Genomic DNA, 21050 nt, shown 5'->3' on the forward strand with positions numbered 1-21050 from the left:
GAGCCACAACTACTGAGCCCACACACCACAACTACTGAAGCCCTCATGCCTACAGTCCGTGCTACACAAGGGAGGCCAGCGTAATGAGAAGCCCACGCACCGCAACGAAGAGTAGCCCCCGCTCGCGGCAACTAGAGAAAGCACGCGTGCAGCACAGCCCAAAATAAATAAAATTAATTAAATTAATTTAAAAAAATAATAAAAATAAAAAGAGGCCTCCACACAGCCCCCACCCCTTCCGCCATGTGAGGACCCAAAGAGAAGTCTTCAAACTGGAGGACAGCCCTTCCCCGACCATGTGGGCACCCTGATCTCAGACTTCAGCCTCCACCATCGGGAGCCATATATTTCTGGTGTTTATAAGCCACCCAGACTGTGGTATTTTGTTACAGCAGCTCAAAGGGCTAAGATAAGCAGCAATGTCTGCACCCTCTGAGCCTCCGCTGAAAGAACATCTACCGATCCAAGAAGAGCTCTGTGCTTGGGGAGGAGAAATGCAGCACTCCACATTTGCAGTTATTCACATAGAGCAATCACTTGTCTTCAGATTAGTTCTATCATCTCAGAAGGAAATTTTGGAAAATACAGAAAAGAACATGACACCACCTGAAACCTCACCACCCTGAATTACAAATGGCTATTGAGGAAGAAGCCAGGCTGCAGAGTGGGAAGGCCAGCCTCAAGCCTCATTCCCCAACCAGCTCTGTCATCTTGGACCAGTAGTTTGACTGGATCTCAGATTCGTCATCTGTGAAGGGAGGGCGTTACACAGACGGATTCTGAGACCTCTCTGGCCCTGCCATTCTATGGGATGTCAGATTCTGGGTCCACAAGCCTCAGGCAGGACAGTGCTGGGGCTTCGGTCAGCACCCAGAGACCAGGTGCTCCTGAGAGGGTTCGCCTCGGGCAAATGTATCAGGGAGCCTCTTCAGTGTCTTCTGGCATATCCTGCCAGGTGTCTGGAGTCTGCTGCAATCACTGCCCGTGTCGAGGGCACTGCTCAGTCTGGGGCTCAGGAGAGCTGGGTGCACCCTGGCCCTGTCACTAGGTTCTAGACGCCCTGGGGCCTTAATGTCTGTAAAATGGGGAAAACACCACCTGCCTTCCCCAGCACACAGAGCTACTCTGTCAACGAGCACGTGTACATAGGAGATCTAGAAAAGAGTTCAGGCCTAAAAATACGTAAAAGAGAGAATGATCAGATCACGTGAACAAGTGAGTCCATCCGCTAAATGGAAAGTAGGGCTTCACTCTGGGCTCCATCCTGCCCTCACACAGAGACGTTCTAATCACCGTAATCAAGAAATCAAATAAACATCAGCGAACTTACCAAACAGGTGAATGGGAAACAGGGCGGCAGTTTCAGAGCCTGGCTTTCGGTAAACGTTAGCATGACAGCCGCAAAGCAGGCAGTGCTTCGAGAGCAGGTGGGAGACGAGGAGAGGTTTCCTGGCCCCTGCCCTTCACCTTGGTCACTGACTCAGTGTGAAACAGCGCCTGCAGAGAGGAGGAGGGCTCTCATCCTAGTTCACAGATCAGCCTGCGGCCACAGTGGGGGCAGTGAGCTGAGTTCAAGGCAAAGGATGACTAAACAGCCTTCTCATCATTAATAATAATAATACTTGGCATTTATCTAGTTCTTTATGTTTTCAAAGTGCTTTATAATCAGTAATTAGTTAACTAGCACTCACCACTATCCCTGCTGTCTGCCTGCCGTGCTGAGCAGACGGAAGAGCCAGGCGGGACCTGCCTGTCCACCAGGGGATTGCAGATCTGGGGAAAGTGAGGACCGGGGCACGTGGGGTGAAGAGTCGGGGGATGGTATCAACATGCAGAACTAAATTTGGAAGGAGACGGTTATGAATCAGTGCATGTCCCTTGACGAGGATGCCAAGCACACAGGCAGGGACGTGATCTGCACTTGGACAATGGGATTCAGTCCTCGGTGGGTAAGCATGGTGCTTCACCAGGGGGCTTAGGATTCTCCTAAAATCAGATTGTTCCAGCCCCTGCCAAGTGAGATGACACAGGATATAGGTGGCATCTGTGCCCTGGACGGTCAGCTTCACCCCTTCTCCTCTTCAGAATGCCCACGGATTTGGGCATCATTTTCTAAACTCCAGGGTTCTACACGTGGCCAAGACCCAAACTTGCTGGTACTGTTTATCCAACTTGCACTGGATATGAGGAGATTAACCTCCCTGCGAAAGATTAAAAGTGCAGTGTCTCCCAGACACTCAGCAGTGATCCTGAGTGGGGAAGCAGATGGCAGCAGGTGGGGTGAGGTGAGCTTTCTCTCCTTCCCCCGTGCCCTGAAGTTTAAATGACTCTGGGAAAAGCACAACGAGGCATCTGCGACTAGGTCAACCCACAAGCGTAGTCCATGAAGCTGGATGTGCCAATTGTCAGCTACCTACTTACATGGAAATCTGATAACTGTTGTACTTAGAGAGTAGAAACCGAAGTCATCAGCCAAATAAGTGACCAGAAGAAAGCGATTAGTCATCTTTCTTCATGAGTGATCACAACACTTCTGAAGCTTCTCCACCTGTAACTTGCAATTTAGGACCCTGTCTAATGACAGGCTGAGCGTCTCTTATTGATCTCCAGACTCCTTAGTAAATTAAATGGCAGGTACACAAAGAGGCGAGGGACAGGAGCGTGGAAGCAGCCTCACAACTCTTGCTCTGTTCGAACGAGGTTCTAGGAAAGCCTGTGGGTCTCTGGGCTGCCCTGGAACTCCAGCACCAAAGCCTGTGGCTGACAGAGCCTCCCGGGGCCAGTCCCTTGTGGTGAGACATGCATAAATCTGCTAATTAATAACAGCCTTGATTTATGGCCCTTCTCACCACCTGGGGCTATACCTTGTCAGATCTCAGGAACTAAAAACAATGCAAGGGCTCGGCTTCAACGTGGCTGAAAAACCCAGAAATGATAATAATAATTAACACAGCTCAACTTCCACTTGCCCGATAAATAGTAATTAATGCACACGGCAGCCCAGGGAGGCATCTAGACTTTGATTATGAGCCTTGTTTTGCAGACAGGGAAACTGAGGCCAGGAAGTTAAGTGGCTTTTTCAAGGCCACACAAGGACTCCATATCATACCTGATGTAGGCTTCCCTGTCTCTCAGTCTGAGGTCTGGATCATACCTGTCAGTCAACGAAGACTTAAGAAAATCACACTTATACGCACACATCAGAAAAGGCATTTCCCCAGAAGTCCAGGAAAAAACGATAGACTGAGTGTGGCACTGGCCTACCAGTCACCTGCTGTGAGTGACAGCATCTAAAACAGACAAGAACTGGTGGTGCTGTGTCCATTCTGTGAGGAAAGGCAGTGTTCCCCAAAACTGCCTTTAATGCATTTAATTGCATTTAATGTCATGCACTCCGTCTGTTATACTTCCTTTCTTTGCCTCCTCCATTTTTGTAGTTTGAACTAAGGAGTTGATGGGGATAGTTGCCTTAACTTGTCATAAACTAAAGAATTGAAGATGTTTTTCCAATAACTTGGACACTGCATGGGAATCACCTTTCCTCATGTTTACCTTGCCCAATTGTTGCTTGAGTATTATAAAACTCTCATGAACTTAAGAAACTCCAAATATTGCTTGTACAATAATTGAAAACAGGCTCATTTGGTCTCTTCCACTCATACATCATATGTCTAATAATTGATACATTCAATATAGAAAAAACAAAATACAACTACCAATCCAGTTATTTTCTCCAAGTAGATACGTTTTAGTTGTCAAAAGGATAAACTTATTCTGGCCTCTTAGCTGTCAGTGACAGAAACTCCATTCAAATTGGTTTAGATGGAAAATTTCAGGGATGGCTTCAGATACAGCTGGACCCCTATGAGCAAACGATGTCATTGGCACCTGAGTTTCTCCATCTCTCAGCCTGGCTCACGGCTCATCTGTGGGGACAAAGATGGCCACTTGAATTCAGGCTGACTTCCCCCAGTGGAGCAGCTCTGCAGGTGGAGAGCCTTTCTTTAATGATAACACAGGCAAAAAGTTCTGGGACTGACCATGGCTGGCCCACTGGACCGCTTGACCCTCTCTGAGGTCACTGTGATAGGAGGACACGTCACTCTTGTTCAGGCCTAGGTCACACACTCATCCAAAGAGCCAGGGTATAGGGGTGGCCCCTCACAGACCACTGGGGTCAAGTATGGGAAAGGAGTGGTTCCCCAAAATTGGGGTGCTGTTTGCAAAAGAAGAGGGAAAGGATGTAAGGCAGTTAAAAGCAAAAGATCTCTACTACCTTTGTATAAAACTTAAAAGTCTACATTTTACCATATAAAGTAACAGAATATTCTTCTAGATGCTATTTCCATTGCCACTCATAAAACCCTAGCTAGGCCCTCAAATACAATTGCTAAGGGACAACACCACCTTGAGGAACCTAAAAGCAAATGTGATTCTCCTACTAGTTCGAGTGTCTGCCCACATCCTTGCTCATTCAGGATGCTTATGGTCATGGACCTCAGAACCACATTCTAGAGCTGGGAGAGGGAGCCAGGGCCAACAAGAAGGCAGACAGCATACCAAGCCAACAAGCACCTCCCTGCCTAAGAGATCTGGCAAATGCCACAGGCCTGGTGCATCTCGATTTTAACATAACACTTGACAAAATGTTCTCCAATGGGCTTCTGCATCATTTGGATTTTCATGAGGAGTACAGATAACTTTTGTAATTAAAAAGAAACCCCAACAATCTACAGAAAATAAAGATGAAGACAAGTGGGTAGGATGATAACAACACAGCTAGAGGGCTGTTGGGCTCATTGACTCCCCCAGGTATGAGTCCACACCCAGAGCATGTTACTTACATGCTAATGTTAAATGTTAAATTGACAGTGTCAGAAAGACTTCCTCCTGTGGCTGAGTGCGTGTAGCCTGGACATCCCACATTCTCCAGCCCTCGCAGGCTACCCTCTCCTGAGTAACCCATAACAAAATCCAGCTATGTCCCCATTCCTCCTCTCATCGGTTGGGGACTCCCTAGGAGGATGTCCTTGTCCCCAGAGTCATCCTGTTGTTTTTTTTTTTTTGCGGTACGTGGGCCTCTCACTGTTGTGGCCTCTCCCGTTGCGGAGCACAGGCTCCGGACGCGCAGGCTCAGCGGCCATGGCTCACGGGCCCAGCCACTCCGCGGCATGTGGGATCTTTCCGGACCGGGGCACGAACCCCTGTCCCCTGCATCGGCAGGCGGACTCTCAACCACTGTGCCACCAGGGAAGCCCCTGGTTATTTCTTATTGTCTCTCACTGCTGCCCCTCCTGGTCAGCACCAGCTGCCTCTCTTTCCCCCAAGGACCCTCACAGTTTTCCAAAGCACAGTGAAAACAACAACAGTTTAACAGCATCTACTGAGGACTCTAGCCTAACACCAGGGAATTACAGAGCAGAAGAAGAAACTTCAAGTAGATATCAGCAGCCCCACATGCCACTGGTCTTCCTCATCACCACTACCTTTTCCTTTTTCTCACTAAAGCACTGCTCCATCACATGTGACCAGGATAGGTCATCTCTCCTGGAAGGTTGTCCCATAACATCTAGCCTTATACCTGATGACTTACAAAGAAAAGAAAAGCCTCATCAAAGCGTTTCTTCCAGAACAAAAGGACAAATTAACTCCAAGAGCTAATGTCCTTCTTCCCTAGAATGCAAAAATCACTCACAAAATCAAAATGGAAATTTCTTGGTTTCAACTCTGTCAGGGTTCGGACCCAAACTTCAGTAACAGTAAAAAACTGGCAAATTTGGGCTTCCCTGGTGGCACAGTGGTTGGGGGTCTGCCTGCCGATGTGGGGGATACGGGTTCATGCCCTGGTCCGGGAAGATCCCACATGCCGCGGAGCGGCTGGGCCCGTGAGCCATGGCCGCTGAGCCTGTGTGTCCGGAGCTTGTGTTCTGCAACGGGAGAGGCCACAGCAGTGAGAGGCCCGCGTACCGCAAAAAAAAAAAAAAAAAAAAAAATTCATAATGTTTAACCACTATGCTATCTACACCCAAACTTTTTCATTATCCCCAACAAAAACTCTGTACCCGTTGAATAATAACTCCTCCTTTCCCCTCCTCCCAGCCCTTGGTAACCACCATTCTACTTTCTGCCTCTATGAGTTTGTCTATGCCAAGTATCTTGTATAAGTGGCATCATACAATACTTATCCTTCTGTGTCTGACTTATTTCACTAAGCAAATGTTTCCAGGCTTCATCCATGTGTAGCATGTGTGAGAACTTCATTCCTTTTCATGGCTGAATAATATTCCACTGTATGGATGTACCATATCTCTTTATCCATTCATCTGTTCATGGACACTTGCGTTGTTTCCACCTTTTGGCTATTGTGAATAATGGTGCTATGAATATGGGTGTGCAAGTATCTATCCAATTCTGTTGGATATACACCAGGAAGAGAATTGCTGGGCCATATGGTAGTTCTATGTCTAACCTTTTAAGAAACCGCCAGTTTGTAATCGTGTTTTGATGGAAATGCTCGCCGCAGGTAGGTAACTTTCTTGGGTAGAGATGGCTGGGACATTTGAGCTGGGAGTAGAGATGAGTAATTGCTTTGACGTCAGGACAAACGACCCAAGAAAAGCCTGGCTGTACCTCAGGCACTTTCCAGGTCACAGTGCTGATGGGCCACCCCAGACACTTTCCTTGTCAGGGTGGTTGTCACATGGATAGAAACCAGAAAACCACTTGACAAACTGAATTATTCACCATCGTCCCCTGATCAGGTGAGCACAATACTGTTGGCCATCACCCAGGACAGGGAAATGGCTTCCTTAGAATTCTTGCATAATGGCGTTCATTTTTTTATATATATATATATATATATATATATATTTTTTTTTTTTTTTTGCGGTACGCGGGCCTCTCACTGCTGCGGCCTCTCCTGCCACGGAGCACAGGCTCCGGACGCGCAGGCTCAGCAGCCATGGCTCACAGGCCCAGCCGCTCCGCGGCACGTGGGATCCTCCCGGACCGGGGCACAAACCCGCGTCCTCTGCATCGGTAGGCGGACTCCCAACAACTGCGCCACCAGGGAAGCCCTATATATATTTTTAATTACAAAGTATATCATATGAACAAAAAGAGTACGTAAGTATAGATTAAATCATAATAAAGTTAATGCTGTCACATCTACCACTCAGCTTAAGAAATAGAACATTACCAACCTGTTTGAAGCTCTGCGTTTATCTGTTCCTGAGCACATTTTCATTCTCCACCACATAAGTGACCATTATACTGAATTTAGTCTATCATTCTCTCTTTTTTCTTTATAGTTTACCATACACATAAGTAAGACTACATTGTAATATATTGTCCAATTTTGCATGTTTCTGAACCTCATAAGTGAAAACATCTGGATGTATTTTTCTGTGCCTTGCTTTTTTCATGCATCGTTATACTTTCAAGATTCATCCATACTAAACTGTGTAGCTGTAGCTCATTAATTTTCACCGCTGTGTTGTGGGTTCCATTTTATGCCCATCCTTAATGTATTTATCTATTCAACTGAAGATGGGCCGTTTTGGTTATTTCCTAAGAGCTCATTCTAATCAGGCTTTTTATCCTTACAGTAATTAGCACTAAATGATTTTAACTGTCTGTTTTCCTACATGTGCAGGTTTTTCTCCAGATTGTATGAAGAGAACAGGTACTATGGCCCTTTTCTTTTGTTGGATTACTAAATATTGAGTGATCCTATCCCATCACCCACACACTTTTTCTGAGCACTAGCTCTGGCTGACTCAGAAGCCATATTTATACCCATGACCCCACCCTCCCATCAGAGCTGATTGGGCAAGAGGCAGATACAGCTCTCAAGCTGGACCAATCAGATGCTCTTTCTTGAGAATTTTAAACTAGTGCCAAAAGAGAGCGGTCTTCAGGGACTTCCCTGGAGGTCCAGTGGTTAAATCTCTGTGCTTCCAACGCAAGAGGTGCAAGTTCAATCCCTGGTCAGGGAACTAAGATCCCACATGCCGTGCTGCAAAAAAAAAAAAAAAAAAAGAGAAAGAGAGAGAGAGAGAGAGTGGTCTTTGTTTCTTTGCTGGTTGGCCCTGTGAAAGTGGAAATTTGGGATCCTGGGTCAGCTCTGCTTTCTCTACCCTGTGTATGGGCGGCAAAGGGAAGGACAAGGGGGGGTTAAGGTATAAATGAGAGAACTGAAGAGGATGGATAGTTTTTTTTTTAAAGGGGAGGTGGGTGCTGAGAGATGGACCAAGAATCCTAAAGCCTTCCAGGCATCAGCCCCAGCCCTTTGCAGAGGCCTGGTCCTTGGGTCCCATGAGATCCTCTGCTGAGTCTTTATAATAAATTGACCTTTTTGGCTTAAATTAGTTTCAGTTGTTTTCTATTACTTGTAATCAAAGACCCTCACTTATCTATTCAATTTACTTCTTCCCAGCCATTCAAAAGAACTGCAGGGCTGCGAGGGACCCCTATTAACCTGAGAATTAGTTAAATTCTTTCCCCGACCAACAAGAGATAGGAAATTCTCCACTTCCAAAGTCAGCCGACTCCAGAGAGCTAAACAATGGAGTGGATACAAGGTATAAAGTAGGTATGCTAGTTTTATCTCCAGTTATTTTGACCAGCTCTTAGAAATGACTGAAGAATTTTGCCCTTAACTTCCTAAAAACAGGTGCTTGATAAAGACACCCCCCCCCATTATCCTCAGGTGATTGGGAGGGTAACCACAAATAAGTGAATTTTACAGATAATTCCCAAACCTTATCTAAACTCTTATCTTGGGCAATAGCTTCCTCTTCTGCCTTTTAGCAGAGCTGTCGACAAGAAGCAAATGGACTGTGACAACGTGGAGTTTTTATCCCCTTTTATCCCCCTTGCACACCTCCAGTGGAGATGCTAAGGAACAATGGCAAGGACAAAAAGACATGTGGCAGGAGAGCAAAGAGGAGAAACAAAGCCTGGATGGTTTGAGCACTGGCAAGACAGCTTCCAGGAGTTGTCTTAAAGGAGTCGGGGGCTTTGGGAACATGGGTCACCGAGGATGAGGAAGAGAAGCAGCCGGAAGGGGAGCACAGTCACAAGTGGGGAGGGGGAGCCCTTGCTCCGCATTTCACAAAACACCTTTCCCAAGCTGGCACCTCTGCACTTACAAGACAACACACTCCTTGCAGGTATCTGAGATTCTGAAGATGTGGCCCTCACTAAGTGGAAGGGAAGCCCACTTGCCTCCTAAGTTTGGTTTTGCTTAAAATCTTCTATCCGTCGGTACAGCTCCTAAAAAGGCATCGGAGTTTTTACTCTAGCCTCTGCCAAGTGATGAAGCCAGAGCGCAGCCCGTCTCACTCTAGAGGTGGCCATTCAGCTTTGATGTGTAATTTGAGGCAAGCTATCTTCTGCCGCCCCTTTCTTTTTTCACTGAAAACCACTGTGTAGCCACAAAGCTCAAGTTCAGAGGGGAGGATGGCTCCCCAGCAGCGCCATCTTAGAACAGGGGGAAAAGACTCCGTTGCTTAAACCTCAGCCCACTGAATCAGATCATCCTTTGCTGTGATGTTACAACTGTAACGTTTCAAACTTGCTCTCAGAAGCCGTTAGGTATTCCTTGCCGAGACCTTGACTTTGGTGGGCACTACCACTGCATAAGATTGCCAGCAGAGGAGGACAGTGGTGTTTCGTTATTCATGGAAACATGCTGCTCGTGTGCTTCGGGTTGAGCTTTTGATGAACAGAAAATGTGCTCTTTACATTTTCCTTTTTGTGAAATCCTGACACAGCATTTCTGGTTTCAAAGGAAGCTGTATAAAGACCAGCAGAAAATCCCACAAAATGAGACCACCTTAAAAATCAAGTTTACTGGCTAAATGGGATTAAGCTAGAGTTGTGTTTTAAAAAGAATAAACCAGAAGAAAACAAATCTTTGCTGCATGGTGCCCACTTCTATCTAAACAGCTCTGAAGTCCAGATGCAGGCTGTCACTGGAGCATCTCTGGAGAGAGCGTGGGAAGTTAAAAGTCAGTGTTTTTGATTAATTAATAATCATCCTCAGCTGTGTTGGCAAATGATAAAAACAAATTGTCTGCCTTTAAAGTAAGGGTGGAAGACGTGTGCTTACCCAGAACCGAGGGGGAAGGAGGAAGAGCCTAGTCGGCCCTCGGCTGGTCTGGTGGTGGCTGAACAAAAACGACGCTGTATGTCTCTTACCCTGTATGGTCATGATAACCACCACAGCTTGGGCAGTCAGTCAGGGAGGGGGGTGGAGGAAGCCAGTGTCTAAGGAATGGCCCAAAGGGCTACCCAGTTGTCTTCTAGAACAACCCAACTGAGCATGTGCAGGAATAACTGTTTCACCATGTTTGTCACTGTGAGGCGCGATTCAGCAGGCTCCAGCTAAGTGAGTGTGCGTGCGTGAGTGTGTGTGTACCAGGATGAGGTGAAGTTTCATTGGTAGTTTAGAGGAGAGATGCAAAGACCCCTCTCCTTTTAAATTTGCCACCTACAAGTTAAACAGTGACTCCACGTCATTCTTTCTTGAAGACTCTGACTGCAGCTGGACGCCATCTTCCTCCCTCCCGAACCTGTAGTTCTCCAGCCACGCTTCTCTTACAGGACTTAGACCATTTGTCTCTTGGTAGGCACCATGTCTGTGGTGTCTCACAGTCATTCCTACTTCCTCACATATAGTGATGTTTGCCTTTGGGGCAGCACCTGGGACAGATTATTGGGTAGAGGAGACATACGATACATCTTAAATATTGGAATGAGTGGAGGAAGGTGGGACTGATGGATGGACCTGTGCTGGATGCTATGTTCATTTCGTGGCTCTGTTGGTGGAATTTCTATCTTCCCCAGTGACTGTGACATTCCCTCCTTCCTTCTGTCCCTACTGCCAGAGCCACGATGCAGGCTCTGATTAATTTTTACCTCTTCTTCCCTCATGGTTGCAAATAATCCCCATCTCCTACCTGCCTCTACTTTAATCCATCTTACATACTCAGTCCACCTTGATTCTATCCCTCCCCAGCCTCCAAATTTTCCTTGGTCCCTAATTCCTCACCAAATCACCCAAACACACTACACCTGACGATTCAAGAGCCTTCACACACTGGGGACCCAGAATACTGTTTCTGTCCTAACTCACACTACCCCTGATGTGTCAAGTGTCCAACATGCTATTTCTCTAAGAATTCACTCAGTTTCCTATTTCCATCCCTAAAGTAAAACACCACTCAGCCTTCAGGGCTCAGGTCCAATGTCACTTCCTCTAATAAGTTTTTGATTTCACATACTGGATGTGATTTCCCTTGCCTTGATCTTCTTTGTATTAGACTCCTTCAGTGATTGTCCAATTGCTATATTAGAAGCCCCTGAGGGCAGGAAGGCCAAGTTCATCTTTGCCTCGGAGTTGGCAGCAGAGTGCTGAGAACCAAGAATCCCCCTTATTGCTGAATTATGTTCAGAGGGAACCAGGTGGCCAGGCTCTCCTGCTGGGAGTCTACAACCTAAGACTGACATCAACACAAGTGTGGCTGTAGCTACTGACCTGAGACCCTGGTGCCAGGATAAATGTGGAAAATCCACAACTCCAACACAATTAAATATTTACCTGTATTAGTTTTCTATGGCTCCATGACAAATTACCACCAATTTACCAGCTGAAAACAATACCCATTTATTAGTTCACAGTTAAATTCTATAAATCAGAAGGCTGGCACAACATGCCTGGGCTTCTGCTCAGAGTAACACAATGTTGAAATCAAGGTGTTGGCGCAGCTGAACTCTTGTCTGGAGCCTCTGGAGAAACAGGGCACTCTTAGCACTTTCTTGTTGGTAGTAGAATTTAGTTCCTTGTGGTTATAGGACTGAGGTCCCTGTTATGATTAGGTCAGGGCCACTGGGATAATCTCCCTTAAGGTCAAATGTGCTATAAAACGTATCTAATCACACAGGTAAAATCCATCATATCCACAGGGTGTGCACGCAAGTCGGGAAACAGGAAATCTTGGGTCATTTTAGAATTCTGCCTATCACATCGCCTTAAATATAAATTTGAGATACTGGTGAGAGAGTTGAGGCCAAATCAGATTTGGGGGCAAATGGCAGCTGGAGAGACCACGATGTTTCTTCAGGCAGTACAGGAAGACATTGCAGAGAAGGAAAAACAGGAGTTCTTGAAGAGTTGGGAGGGGCCTTGAATTCCTGAAAGAGCCTAGATGGTACAGGAAGAGGAGGGCTTTCCAGGCAGAGAAAGAAATGAGGAAGAGGATGCAGGGAGTAGCTGAAGGAACCAGAGAGACCAGTGTGGGTGACAGAAGCAGTAAGGGAAGGAAACAAGCCTGGGAGCCCCAGGTCAGGGCTGTGTTTCTGAGCCACACTGTGTGGGGAGGTTGCCACCATGGCCAAGGCCGAGGGCACGGGGACCACTTGGTGGATGTGCTGGAGTGAGTGGGGAGGCCAACTGGGACGAGTCTGTAAGAGGCCAGTTGGAGTTGGACAACCCGCGAGACGGCCAAAGGGCTGTGTGAAGGGAGACTGAGGAAGGCAGGGCCTCAGGCTGTTGAGCAAACCTGAGGAGAACAGAGAGTGTTAGGGCAGGATTCACGGAATGAGTGTCACAAAGAACTCTTGCTATGGATAAGTCAGGAGACATCTTCTCTGAGACCACAGAGGCCGAGGCAGAGCCGAAGGCTGGCCCAGAGGCACAAAATTTGTGTGCTGGGCCCAGTTTACTGCTGACTCACCCTGCGGCAGTGGGTGCCTTACTTGCTCTTTCAATGCCTTTGCTTCTTGATCTACAAAGTGGAGACTAATGACAGCCCTGTCCTGCTCGGTCTAATTAGTGCATAGAGATCACTTTCCAGTCACTGGCTGCCGGGAACATGCCTTTCCCATTCCAGGGCTCTGCGCTGGGCCTCTGCTAGTGAGTCGAGTGGACAATTCCATGCTGAGGGAGCACAGCACAGGTGAAGCTTGGCTGGTTATGTCCACCCCTGGGTCAGGCTGGTTCAGACCATCTCCTAGCTGGGCCCTGAGCCTAAGGAGATTCACCTCCAAATCCAGTGTACATCAGATGGCAAGTATTGTCCAGGAGACTCGCTTTAAGCTATATAATCATCTCCTGTTAGATTCCTTTCTGGAGGAACTCTCCTTCTAGAGATCCCAGGGCAGAGAAGTGTGTATAAGCCTCATTTAAATCACTATTCACTTTCAAACCGTGTCATTCATGTTGTCAGGTGAAGCCCAAATGTCACTGCTGAAAATTCTGCTGAACTCTGAGACTACCAGAAAATCTTTGGAACAAGAGCCAAGCATTAGCCTCCACCCCGTATACCCCGTAGACATCCTCCGGGTGGTAGGAGAGGCAGTAGGAAGCCTCTGTGGGCAGAAGTCCATTCCTACGACGGGCCCAGATCAAGTCTTAAACACTCAAGACAACAGCAGGCAGTCACTGACATGTCTTAGAATTTTCCGGCCCTAAAAAGAAGTGCTTTGAAAGAGCTGGGTTGCCTTTTCAAGGGCTTTGAGGAGCAGGCAGAAATGTGAACTGAGGAGAAACCCAAAGTGAAAGGGTTCGTCCACAGCTGCCACTTCCCAAGAAAACCTAGGACAAAGTGCCTGGCAGGGGGGTGCAGGGTGCTTTGCTCCTGCCTGCTGGGTACAATGTCAGCGGCTCCTATAGTCCAGAGCAGGAAGATCCTCCCGTGATGCACGTGTCCTGTGGCCTGAAGGTCTCCACTGCTGACAGTGTGCCCCTCAGGACTGGGTCTTCTCCATGTGGGGTCTCAGTCAGGCCAAGCAGTTGGGCCGTGGGGTCCCAACGTGAGACTGCTTGCTGTGGGCCCACCTGCCCCCCAACTCCCAGGACGGACCCAGGGCCTGCGGGCTATACTGGATCAGGTCCAGAATCTTCTGGAGTTTCTAGGTAGATAGGCCTGTTGTGATCCAGAACCCAAAGTCTCCTGTGGAGTCTTGAGGTGCAACCAGAGCTCATGTTAGCAACGATCTTCCTTGGGCCTCTCTACCCAACCTGGAAGTTTCTTTCAGTCTTTTTCTAGAATTGAGTGATGTCCGGCCATATCTTCAATTCCAAGTGGCTTTGTGTGCAACAATTCTTGGTGCCTATTTTTGTTTCTGAACATACTACCTTTAACACCTCAAACTCCACCCTGTCCCTGTTCTGTGAGTAGCAGGAATTAGCCCTTTAAGAAAGGTCCTTCTGGGGCTTCCCTGGTGGCACAGTGGTTAAGAATCCACCTACCAATGCAAGGGACATGGGTTCGAGCCCTGGTCCGGGAGGATCCCACATGCCGCGGAGCAACTAGACCCGTGCGCCACAACTACTGAGGCTACGCTCTAGAGCCCGTGAGCCACAACTACTGAAGCCCGTGCGCCTAGAGCCCGTGCTCCGCAGCAAGAGAAGCCACGGCAATGAGAAGCCCACGCACCGCAATGAAGAGTAGCCCCTGCTCGCCACAACTAGAGAAAGCCCGCACGCAGCAACAAAGACCCAATGCAGCCTAAAATAAATAAATTTATTTTTAAAAAGAAAAAAAAAAGAAAGGTCCTTCTGCAGCTTGGGGCTGTGGTTTATTGACTTGTTGACTCTAGGGTTGGTTTATAGGAAAGAATATAACTCCACCACTAGGGGCTGAGGGACTTTGGAGAAGTCACTGTGTGGCTCTGGACCTCAATTTCCTCATCTAGATAATGAAGAAACTGGAACAGATCAGTGCTAAGGTGCACTGGGCCCTAACGCCCCATCATCTGTGATCTAACCATCTTGGGCTTCCCTGGGGAGCTTCAGTTATTCACTCAACTCATGTTCATTCAGCAACTATCATGTGACAACTCCTATGCTAGATCCTGTTTTTTGTGGGGGCTGTTTCAGACCGGAGGGTAAATTTGGTCTCTATTAGTCCACATGGTCAGAAGCAACAGTCCCAGCAAACTTCTTTGATCATACAATCCAGTCCCCACCCTCTGCAAAATTAGAACCTGTATCCCCATCATATTTATATTTATTTGTAAATGTTATACACATATACTTGCAAATATGTATAGCAAATATTAGTCATATTATTATTACTAGTAGTACTAGTAAAGCTTAATTCCTTTCTTCATTTTTACATTAAAACATAGATGTGGGTACTTCCCTGGTGGCACAGTGGTTAAGAATCCGTCTGCCAATGCAGGGGACACGGGTTCGGGCCCTGGTCTGGGAGGATCCTACGTGCCGCGGAGCAACTGAGCCTGTGCGCCACAACTACTGAGCCTGCGCTCTAGAGTCCGCGAGCCACAACTACTGAGCCCACGTGCCGCAGCTACTGAGGCCCGCGTGCCTGGAGCCCGTGCTCCGCAACAAGAGAGGCCACTGCGATCAGAAGCCCACGTGCCGCAGGGAAGAGTTACCCTCGCTCGCCGCAACTAGAGAAAGCCCGCGCGCAGCAGCGAAGACCCAACGCAGCCAAAAATAAGTAAATAAATAAATAAATTTATTAAAAAAAGAAAAACATAGATGTAAACAGAAGTTAAAATATTTTCTTTTTGCACTTCAGTGGATCATCCGTGTACTCCACAGGTCTAGAGTAGAAGGCCTCAGAAGTCCAGCTCTGTGAACTTTCAAGATCAATTGAAAAAGATATCCAAGATACTTGGTATGGGTAACATTATACATTTAGTTCTAAAATAAGATGGTCAGAAAGGAGATTGGCACACTTTGGCTGATGGCAACTAAAGCTAAGGTTCTATAAAAATAGTTCTTTAAAAATAGAGTTATATGATCCAGCAATTCCACTCCTGGGCATATATCTGGAGAAAACTATAATTTGAGAAGATACATGCACCCCAGTGTTCATAGCAGCACTACTTACAATAGCCAAGACATGGAAGCAACCTAAATGTCCACTGACAGATGAACGGGTAAAGAAGACGTGGTATAAGTACAATGGAATACTACTCAGCTATAAAAAAGAATGAAATGTTGCCATTTGCAGCAACATGGATGTAACTAGAGATTATCATACTAAGGGAAGTACATCAGAAAGAGTAAGACAAATACCATATGATATCACTTATATGTGGAATCTAAAGTATGACACAAATGAACTTATTTATGAAGCAGAAACAAACTCACAGACATAGAAAACAAACTTGTGGTTATCAAAGGGGAAGGGGGGTGGAGGAGGGATAAATTTGGAGTTTGGGATTAGCAGATACAAACTATTGTATATAAAATAGGTAAACAACAAGGTCGTATTATATAGCACAGGGAACTATATTCAATATTCTATAATAAACCATAATAGAAGAGAAAAAAATAATAAAATAGAGTTTAAGAAATTGCATTCTTTGGTCCTGTTTGGCAAAATTCCTATTATCTTTTCCTTTTATCTTGGCCAGGCCTTACTTAATGCCAAAAGGGTCCATAAATATTAAATGCATTCTCAGCACCATACCAGGTAATATGGGTGAATATAAAAGATCTCTGAATACAGATGTCCATCTTGAGTTTAGCTGTATTTGCTTTCTTGCCTGTGTCACAGGTGAGATGCACCCATGGGTGGGCTTTAACCGCTAGCATCAGGATTTGGGCTGCATTGCCTTTCTGGGACTTAAGACCTGTCTCACTCCTTTCTTCAACCAGCCTGTTCAGCCTGGCTTTCGAGCTTGGCTCACACAGCAGCAGCAGAAAGGCATCAAGGGGAGGTCAGGCTGGGGAAAGGTGCTGCAGACGCCGAGGTAGCTGTGGAACTCAGGGCGTTAATCACTTTCACTCAGGCGCCGCTGCTCCGGCTGCTGCAGGCTCCCCCCTTGCTGCCGGCAGAGGGTCCATGCAGCAAACCAGCAGGAAAAAGAATGGTCAGGAGAGAGCATAAGAAAGAAACATATCCTTTCTCAGACAGGAGCTTTTACTTCCACCCTGGTCCACAGCTTCAAAGGGCAGCTGCCTCACAAGGACAGTGTTTGACCAAATTCAGTTTGCATGTTTGAAATAAGAAGACCGCTTTCTTGATCTCTGAAACGGAGTCCTAGAAGGCCCCGTTCCCAGCATCCTTGCCGTCCCCTTCCCCTCCTACCCCGTCAGCTTGCTCCAGCTGTGCTGGTTGACCCTCCGGGAAGGGAGGTGTGGCCAAGAAACTACAGACCTGTCCTCCACTGGGACAATTTTGCAAACCTTTGTATAAGGACAGATTGCACAAGGCTGCATGGGTGAGGTGGAGGGAAGAAAAAGGGAAGAGCGTTTTCTGCTTATGGCCGGGACCCTGTTATTCATTGGCTTGGGTGTTTCAGCTGAGTTTTGTGGATTAGGAGGCGTCAGCACAAGAAACCTCCTGGGTCTCTGTCACATGTGCTACCCCACCTCTTCCCCGCAGCCCAGACCATTCCTTTCAGAGAACCCTCCCTGTTTCGCGCTTTCACAGATCAAAGCTGTTCTGAGTCTTGGGGTCACACCCAACTCACACATCCCAGCAGAAGCTGAGGAGAGGTCTGGGGTCCTTCTCTGTGGCCTCCATCTTCAGCCCTGCCCCTGCTTCCGCAGACGGGCATGAAGCAGGGCTCACAGTAAAAGTTGGTGCTGGCGTCTGGCCGTGGCAGAGCTTCCGTCCTGCCGAATTGGCTCAGGGGAGGGATGCTGGGCAAACGAAAGCTGGGGCGGCTGTGTAATGTGGGAGATGGCGAGGGCCATGTTCCCAAACTGTAAGTCATGATGACACTGTTAAAAAGGGCTGGTGGGTGGGGGAAAGTGAAAGAAAAAGAACAGGGGGAACAGAAACCAAAGTGAGGCACACAGAAGGGTCGAACAAGAGTAATGGCCAATGCACGAACAGAGGCCAGGGAATGGGACAGGCCTGCAAGAGAATCAGGGAAAAGCAGGATAAGACTGTGGGTAGGAGGAGAGAGATTAAACCAAGGAAAACACAATGAGACATGAACGGGAGATGTGATCATTTGCTGGAGGAAATGGCAGGTAATTTGCCAACACATACACCAACAGAGGGTGTTGGAGGCCTAGTCCAAGGACGCCCCTGGGTGTATCACCTTCAAAGCCCCAAATACAGGACAGATCAGCCCTGACAATGAAATCTACGTCTCTGCTTGCTTAAGGCCTAGTGAGACACTTAGGAGAAAAGAAAGAGGCTGTAAGCAGAGGGAAAGGATCAGGGAGATCCATAGATGCAGTCACAGCCCTTCCACAAGTTAATCCCCAGGCAGACCTGCCCATGGTCTTGCAGGTGGTGCAAAGAAATAGAAGCAATGGCTTTTGGCCTCAAGAAATTCACAATCTGAGAGAAGGGACAAGATGTACATATGCGAAGCAATAAATACCAGCAATATTAGTGGGACTGCTCAGGTGGACACAGTAAAGAATATTGGTTGAAAGAAACAAAGAATGAATTAAGATAAAGAAATGAACTACAGGGCTTCCCTGGTGGCGCAGTGGTTGAGAGTCCACCTGCCGATGTAGGGGACACGGGTTCGTGCCCTGGTCTGGAAAGATCCCACATGCCGCAGAGCGGCTGGGCCCGTGAGCCATGGCCGCTGAGCCTGCGCGTCCGGAGCCTGTGCTCCGCAACGGGAGAGGCCACAGCAGTGAGAGGCCCGTGTACCGCAAAAAAAAAAGAAAAAAAAGAAAAAGAAATGAACTACAGAAAGGCTTTCTTGACAATGTTCCCATGTGGAAATTTTTTTAAATGCAGGAATTAAGTGAAATGATGTTGGTTGAACTGGATGAAACATTTAAAACTGGGCCAAGAAGGTGACCTGGGCTTCACTAGAGCATAGCACAGGCTCCGAATCAAAGCAAAGAACAGGAGGTATAACTGCCCAATCTGGTCTCCCAGGTGAGTTGGATCCACATAACATGAAATTCAGTTCAATATTCAACATTTTGAATTCAGTTCAATATTCAACATTCAACAAACTGAGATCAAGATCAAATGAATAACTGAGGTTGGGGGGAGGCCCAGTAGGTAGGTTGTATACGTGTGAGTCAAAGAGGCAAGGTCATTTAACTTGCGATTGAGAAAAAAGGATAGTGAAGGTAATGATAATTACAGCAACAAACATTTATCGAGTGAAAACTATGTGCCAGGTGCTGGTGTAAACACTTTACATGCATTCGTTTACATGATCCTCACTACCACCCATGAGGGATTTTATTATTATTATTATTATTTGCATTTTATATGTGAGGAAACACAGAGAGATCAAACAATTACACAGCAGAGGTTAGCCCAGGACTCTAAATTCCACAACACTCTCTCTCTGAAGCCATCAATGTCTCTGTTTCCTCATCTGTAAACATTTGTTATCTAACCTGCCTATAGAGACACTGTAGATGATAAAGCCTCTGTGAGGAGACTGGCTGTGGTGTCATTATGAGAGTATTAGCATTAATAGGAAGGCCATGCTTTTTCCAGGAACGCTAAATATATGCTCACTTTTTCATGTTAATACCACAAGGCCTTGAAGAAGTTTACAGAGGCTCATGAGGTGGATGGACCTAGAGTCTGTCATACAGAGTGAAGTAAGTCAGAAAGAGAAAGACAAATACCATATGCTAACACATATATATGGAATCTACAAAAAAAAAAATGTCATGAAGAACCTAGGGGTAAGACGGGAATAAAGACACAGACCTACTAGAGAATGGACTTGAGGATATGGGGAGGGGAAGGGTAAGCTGGGACGAAGTGAGAGAGTGGCATGGACATACGTATACACTACCAAACGTAAGGTAGATAGCTAGTGGGAAGCAGCCACATAGCAGAGGGAGATCAGCTCAGTGCTTTGTGACCACCTGGAGGGGTGGGACAGGGAGGGTGGGAGGGAGGGAGATGCAAGAGGGAAGAGATATGGGAACATATGTATATGTATAACTGATTCACTTTGTTATAAAGCAGAAACTAACACACCATTGTAAAGCAATTATACTTCAATAAAGATGTAAAGAAAAATAAAATAAAATAAAACCCCCTCCTCTGGGTTCACAGTAGACTTTAATGCCAAGTGAATCTTCTCTCAAAAGGTGAAAGGTCTCTTTCTGACACCCCTTTACAATTCTTATAATGTTTGGGGGCTGGGACTCTTGTTTCTTATGAAAAGGTTTCCCACTGAGAAGAGCAGCTTGCCGGAGCCTCTCCCACAAGGTCCAACCAGAGGACCACGCCATCTTAGAAATAGGGTTTTAAGCCTGAGAGGCAGCAGATAGAGAAACAGATAGCAAATACATCTGTTTTTACAAGAGCCTGTTGTTCTCTGTACTAACTGCTATAAAAACGACATGAAACTAGCCACACATTAGTTTTGGTTCTCGTGACTAAATCAAGGAATGGCATGATGGTGCTGTGTCATTAGAAATGAAACCAGTTCTTAAACAAGAGAATAGGGCCGACATTTTAGTAACCTGAACGATTTCATAGAAAAATCAAAGATGAAACTTCAACACCCCATCCCTGAACACCTGCTGCTTAAGTTTGGTTCTGAACCAGTGAAACTTCTTTCTCGCCATGAAGACACGAGATGGGCCCTGACTTGCCCAACACTTGGTGGCCAGGAAAGCCTTCCTTCCACCTGCCGTCCTACTAGGCGGCAACGTGGGCTCAGTCTTGGCTTCTACAGGACTGACTGTAATTGCCACTTTGAGAAAATACAAAAAGTACCTCATTTTATTTTTACTTTTTCAAATATATAACCTGATATATTTTGATATATATATATATATATATATATATATATATATGACATAATTAGATATATGAATTTTACCCTCCCTGAGGTATTTTCATCCACATCTTTTCAGATAAAGAAACTGAGACCTGAAGAGGTTAAGTCACTCACCTAGAAGCAGGCAGAACTGGGGTTCTGAACAAAGGTTTCCTTATCTATACCTGCACTGCCTCCAGTTTGGCCTTTATCAGGATAATAATGATGTTGATGTAGTAAACATACATAGGCTGCCTCCTTAGCGTCCCTCTCCTCCCTTTTCCTGCCACAGCACCCACATTTTGCCTTGAGGGAACCACCCACCCCCTCGCTGTCTCCCCCTT

At 46.6% G+C, this 21050-nt stretch overlaps 1 pseudogene across 1 annotated transcript in view; it reads left to right on the top strand.

Annotated features, from left to right (window-relative positions):
• Positions 1-21050, top strand: part of LOC307195474 (small ribosomal subunit protein eS1-like) — a 39837-nt pseudogene that overhangs the window by 12478 nt on the left and 6309 nt on the right. The window lies entirely within an intron of this gene.

This window comes from Stenella coeruleoalba (genome assembly GCF_951394435.1).
Source record: "Stenella coeruleoalba genome assembly, chromosome: 12".
Taxonomy (NCBI): Eukaryota; Metazoa; Chordata; class Mammalia; order Artiodactyla; family Delphinidae; genus Stenella; species Stenella coeruleoalba.